Genomic DNA, 6,138 nt, shown 5'->3' with positions numbered 1-6,138 from the left:
CCCAGCCGCTCCCCTCCCCCCGCCCGCCTCCGCCTCCGCCTCCTGCTGCTCTGCCGCCGCCGCCGCCGCCTGCAGCACTAACTACACTGCCGCTCCCACCCAGGCTCGGCTCTCTGCTCCAGCCAAACTTCTGCGAGCCATGTGCAGCCGAGGCGAGGAAACTTCTCTGCACCTATTGGGGCTGGAGGCTTGAGTTACAAGCCCCCTGTTTACATAAAGTGTTTTGGTAGGACATATCCTCGAGACGCTCGGGGAACAGATGAGAGCTGCTCGGATACTTCTCTCCAGCTTCTGCTTGACATCTCTCGGCTTGTACCTTTGTTCTTGACATCCTGTATTAGCTTAAATTTTCATCTTTTAAGACATGTAGAATCGAAGAACTGTTGTAAATTACTAGTATCTTTCTTGTCATTAGTGGTAATTGAAAAGTCATATTGAAGTGTTGTGATGGAGGGTAGAGGTGCTTCCTCAGACGAGTTGAATATGGTGTAAGCTTTCTGTTAGGATTGAATGTGATGGTTATTTCAGAAATTGGATTTGAGTTGTTCAACTTTGGGTCCAAGAAAATCAAAGCCTGCAGAACATGTTGTTTAAGAAGTATTGACTTTCCTGTTAAGTTTTGGTCTTTTGAGGTGCTGGTAGAATGGATTTCATAGTTGCCTCAGATTTTGAGGTCGGGTAAGTCTTATATAGGGAGATACTGGAAACATGGTAACATGTCAGGGGAATTGGAATACCTGATGGTCATCAAATTTATTTTTTTGCCATTTTTCTGGTATTTATATTTTTTAATTTTAAAGTACAGTTGAGTCCTTTGAAGACTGGAGTTTTATGATTTGTTTTACATATCTAGGATTCTGAAGACTTAAGGATAAGGTTCTTAAGGAAATGGAGGCAGCAGTTCCCGGTTACTCGGTTTTAAAGCATGCTAACCTATTTATTAAGTATCTTGATGTCTAACTTGTTTTGGTTTGTACATCCAGACCCTGGCACAGTGGCTGGCACGGAGTTAAAACGTGTAAGGCAAGCTTACTATCTGAAGACAATTTAATGTAGGAAAAATCTTGAGTTTGATTTAGTATTCAGTTGTTTCTGCAACTACTGATGACTGATTGCTTCTTGAAGACAGAATAAGCAGCTGTTTAACCTTAGTGGCCCAAAGTGAATAATAGATACAGCATTTACCTGCCTTGAACTTTCTTTTTCTTTAATCTGCTAGTTAAATGTCTGCCTCCAGCACCAAATTCTGATCCTGATTTAAGTGTTCTGGTGCACTGTCACTAAAACATCAAAGTTGGTCTTCAGATTGGCATGCTACATTCCTTGAAGTGGCCCTACAGTTCAAGTGTTTAAGCTCCTAATTATTTGGACCTTGACTTTGAAATCTTCAAAGTTGTGCTAATGGAGTACTTATGTGAAGAGTGAACTGATTTTATAAGAAAAAGTGTACAAAAAAATAACACGGAAGTTTTAGATTGAAGTCATTAGGCTGACACTTAACCTAGGTGTTAGAGAACTGGCCTTGGGTCAAGGTAACTATGCTTATTCTTAAGGTGAGTGAACAGTTTCCCACTCCTACAATCTGTATAGGTTTATAGAAATAAGCCTAGGGTTAACCCCTAAAACATTCCTAAGGAATGTGCTGTCCAGAGCATCCTATTCTTTTCAAGAGCTGCTGCTTTTGAATATATAACTAGGCCACTTAGCTGCTAATTCTCAAGGCATAGGCAGACACACTTGACTTTTGCCAAGTATGCAGGCTATTTTGATAATTGTCAGCATCATTCGGTAGCATTATAAGGAGAGCCAGACTGTATCTGCTTTCTCCAACATTAGATGTAGATTTACTAAAAAGTCTGGTTATTGGGAGAGCCACAAATGCTCTGAGTTAAGTGATAAGAAAAATAAGTCACTTTTAGTGTTTACTGATTTTCAATTTTGAAAATAAATCTGGCATATTAGGAGTTCAAAAATTGTTAACACATTTTACATCAAAGAAAACCACTGCACATATGTATAATCTGAGTGGACTCATCAAGTTATGAGTAAATATTTTGCGAAGTCTTGTGTTACTAAAAGTTTTGATTTTTGTTCTGTGACATAACCATAAAAATAGATATTTGCTTGTGAGGAAGAGAGTTCCTGTGTGACTTTGACAGAGGGCAGAAAACAATTTAATATTTCTGAACTTAACCTTGTATTTTTTCTTGGTTTTGGAGAAAATTTGTGAGTGTGTGCTCAGGTTGAAAATATAATTTCCTTTAACGTTGATAAGAAAAGTAATTGGAGGAAGAAATGATAAATGTGGTTAAAGCTCAAAACAGCCTTTTTACTAAATTTTATGAAGGATGTCCTGTTGAGTAACTTCTTAAATTAGGAAAATGACATGTTTTTACATGTTAGACTTTGAAGTCTAGGGCAGATACCATGCCTTCTGATTTATAGCAAACTGTAACATATGAATCAGGAAAGATGTATTTTGAGAGACTCTTAATGTTTCATTGGTTTAGTCATAAAATTTTATAGAAAATGCTTGTTTTATAGTGGTTGTTATTGAGATCATATTCCCTCAAGGAATTCCCTGTGTTTTAGGGAGCTTTTTGTTTTAATGGTGTAGACCTGTAGGTATATTACATTTTCAACTGTAATTCTAAGAAACATTTTCAGTTGGTACCTACTACATACATATGTAAAACTGAAATGAAATTTTAGGAAATAGTACTTATGTGTACAATGTTTTAATCTTTTAACTATTTCATTTTTTAAAAAGTTGATAGGACAGTCTTAAATTTATTTCATCAACTGCAAATGGGTCAGGGTCCACAGTCTGAAAAATACTGGTGTATTAGTTCTTCAGCTGTATAAATGAGTCCCAAACTTAGTAGCTTAAAACTATAAACATGTTTTTCTCACATAGTGAGGAATCTGGGAGTAGCAAAATGGGGCGACTCTGTCTCAAGGTGTCTTTCATGCTGTTGCAGTTAAGATGTTGACTGGGGCTGCAGGATCTGCTTCCAAGGTGGCTCACTCTTTCTGGCAAGTCATCACTGGCTCATGGCAAGTCTCAGTTCTCCATTGTATTGTATTGTATTACTTGAGTGTCCTCACAACATGGTGGAAGTTGGCTTCCCTACAGTGAATGATCTAAGCAAGAGCAAAGAGGAAGCCACATACCATCACTTAGGCCATCATTCTAGTAAAAACAAAGCACCAAATCCATCATGAAATCTCAAGGGTTTAGGTCATATTTTAATAACCATTTCAGTTTTATATTTTTCCAGTTTATAGATAAATTTGGATTGAACCAAAACCTTGCTGAAGTCAATCTGTAAGTAATTACATTAGTTAATCCCCTCACCCACAGGCATCTAGTCTCACTCTTCTCATTCTTAAATTTGAGGAAGCAGGCTCAAAGAAGTTAAGTAATTAACTGGCTCAAGGCCATTCAGTCTAGTAGGAGAATTTCACAGCTTTTCTCTGACCTTTGTCATGAATAATCGGTGAACTGGTAAAGATGGAGAATTGATTGGCAAATTTTTTTATCCTTCCTAAAGAAGTTATAATGCATAACTCTTCTCTGATCTTCTAGTTTTCCAGTTCTTATGCCTTAAGTAACATACAGTGCTTGGGGGGGTCTGGATTTGTAGATTCCTCATATTAGTGCTTTCCCCACCTAACTGATTTTTAGGGGAAACAGAAAATATCTATTAAATGAAATCAGACTCAAGTAGTTCTTCAAATTTTAATATAGTTAGCCCCAAATACTGCCTGTCTACCAACCATGAGATTGTACTGTGCAGAGTAATTCCAGTTAGTACATTTCAAAGACCTAAAAGAGAATGATAGATAATCAGGATTTAAATAAGTATTTAAATAGAAAACTATACCACTTTTTTATGCTGTGAAATTTTCATGGAAACTTTGGACCATAAGGATTTTTTTCTAAGATTTAGTTTAGTGGTAGAAGAACTCCTCTTGAGACCCTGACATTGATAGTGTAGTGAAGCCAGGATAAATTTCTAAGGCCTGTCTTTTTTTTAACCACCTACTCCATTAGGCTTTTCCGAGTAATGGGGGAATACAGTAAGTGATCTTAGAGAATGGGATAATGACAGCTTTTTTCTTAAAACACTTTCCATTTTCCCTCACCATTATGATGCCTGATAGTTCATGTTTCAAAGCTCTGTTTGTATAGACTTACTGGTTAGTCCTCTTCATATACCTCCATCTTGTACCCTTCACCCTAACCGTAAGCTTTTTGAGCATGCTCTTGTGTACTAAAGGACCAAAGAGGATTTATTTTTCCCATTGTAACTGAATGAAAAGATGTCTATTGTTGTAGAAAGCCTTTGGGTGTAGTTGGTAGGTGCTAGTGATATATATATGTGGATAAGAACTAACTCTGCTCTTAATATGCTCACAGTCCAGTGGGGGAGAAAAACACAAATCATATAATATAGTTGGTTCTATTCTACAGATGTGCAAAGTACTGTGGTAGTGTAGTTGAAGTTGTATGTACATGAATCACGAAGAGTGAACAGATATTCAAGAGATGGGCTTAGTTTGGTGACATGTTGGTGGGGGTTATACATTTCTTTCCTTTATTCTTTAATGACACATTTACCTAGAATTATTTTCTTCTTGTTGGTGGGTGGCAAATTACCATCATAATTAATGAATTGCTTGTTTTTTTGGCATGTTCATTCTTATTTTCTAGAACTGTGTGGTTCAATTCAGTAGATGAAAGCCACACATGTTATATAAACAAATTAATTTTTAGCCACATGTGCTCAGTGGCCAAGATGAGGCTGGAGGCTATTATATTGAATTGCACAGATACTACAGAAGATTTCTGTTGTTGGAGAAAATTCTATTAATGTTGCACTACAGTTAAGTTTTACTTGTCTATATTACCTGTAGTGCACCGAGTTAGGAATAGAACAAAGGAACATTGTTTCCTTACACTGTCAACTGGGAGAGACATACTAGTTGGTAATTATGAATAGAGGGGAGACAGTGTAGTGTACTGTAGTGGTTAAGTAGGCTTTGGGCAGAATCATGCTCCATTCTTGTAAACTGTTAACCTCTGAACTTAAATTTTTTTCTTTCTTTTCTTTTTTTTAAAACTCAAATAGGGCTACTATTTATCTTCAGAGTTTTATTAGGGTCTTCAGATAAGAGAGGACTGGGAACATGTGGCTCGGTGATAAAGACCCTGGTTCAATAACCATTAAACCAGCCAAAAAAAAAAAAAAAGTTTTGTGAATATAAAATGGTATATACAAGAGGGTTTACTTGGTAAATAATGGGATCATTAATATATTTTTATAATAACACTGATTTTAAATAAATTTTTACAATAAAATTGGCCTTATCCCCACAAAGTTCTGTGAATTTCAAGATGGTATATACATTTTTGCTATTTCTACCAGGATGGACAGGTCTTTTACTTCAAAAAACTCCCTGAGGTAGGGGTTTTTTTTTTTTTTTTTGGTGGCTCTGGGATTGAACCTAGGGGTAGTACTACCATAGAAGCATCTTTAGCCCTTTTTATTTTTGAGATAGGGTCTCTCAAAAGTTGTCCAGGCTGGCCTTGAACTTGCAATTTTGCTGCATGAACCTCCTGAGTAGTTGGTATTACAGGTGTGTGGCCCACTAGGGTTATTTTTTCTAAGACTTGACCAAATCCTCTATCCCCAACCCTTGGCACCAACTAATTTGTTCTCTCTTTACTATAGGTTTTGAGTTTTCTAGCATGTTATATAAATGAAATTATACAATTTGTATCCTTTTCAGACTGGCCTCTTATTCAGCCATGTGAAGTGAGAGATTCATCCAGGTTGTTACAAGTATCAGTAGTTTACAGCTGCTCTTTCCCTTTTTGCTTTGGGGATCAAACCCTGGGCAGCTGGCAGAAGTGCTCAGTTATACCCCTGGGCACTACAACTGATTTTTAAGACACTTACTTTAATTTTGAAACTTATTCCTTTCCTTCCTCCCCTCTTTTCTCTTTTTTTCTTCCTTTCTTTTCAGGTTCTGTGAATGGAATCCAGGGCCTCAGTATAGCACATAGTAAGCAAGCACTCTACCATTGAGCTAAACCCCCAGGCCTTGAAATATGATGTCTTAAACAAAAAA

The sequence above is a fragment of the Marmota flaviventris genome, chromosome 6 (genome assembly GCF_047511675.1).
Source record: "Marmota flaviventris isolate mMarFla1 chromosome 6, mMarFla1.hap1, whole genome shotgun sequence".
Taxonomy (NCBI): Eukaryota; Metazoa; Chordata; class Mammalia; order Rodentia; family Sciuridae; genus Marmota; species Marmota flaviventris.
The sequence above is the reverse complement of the archived record's forward strand: the minus strand, read 5'-3'. Positions refer to the sequence as shown.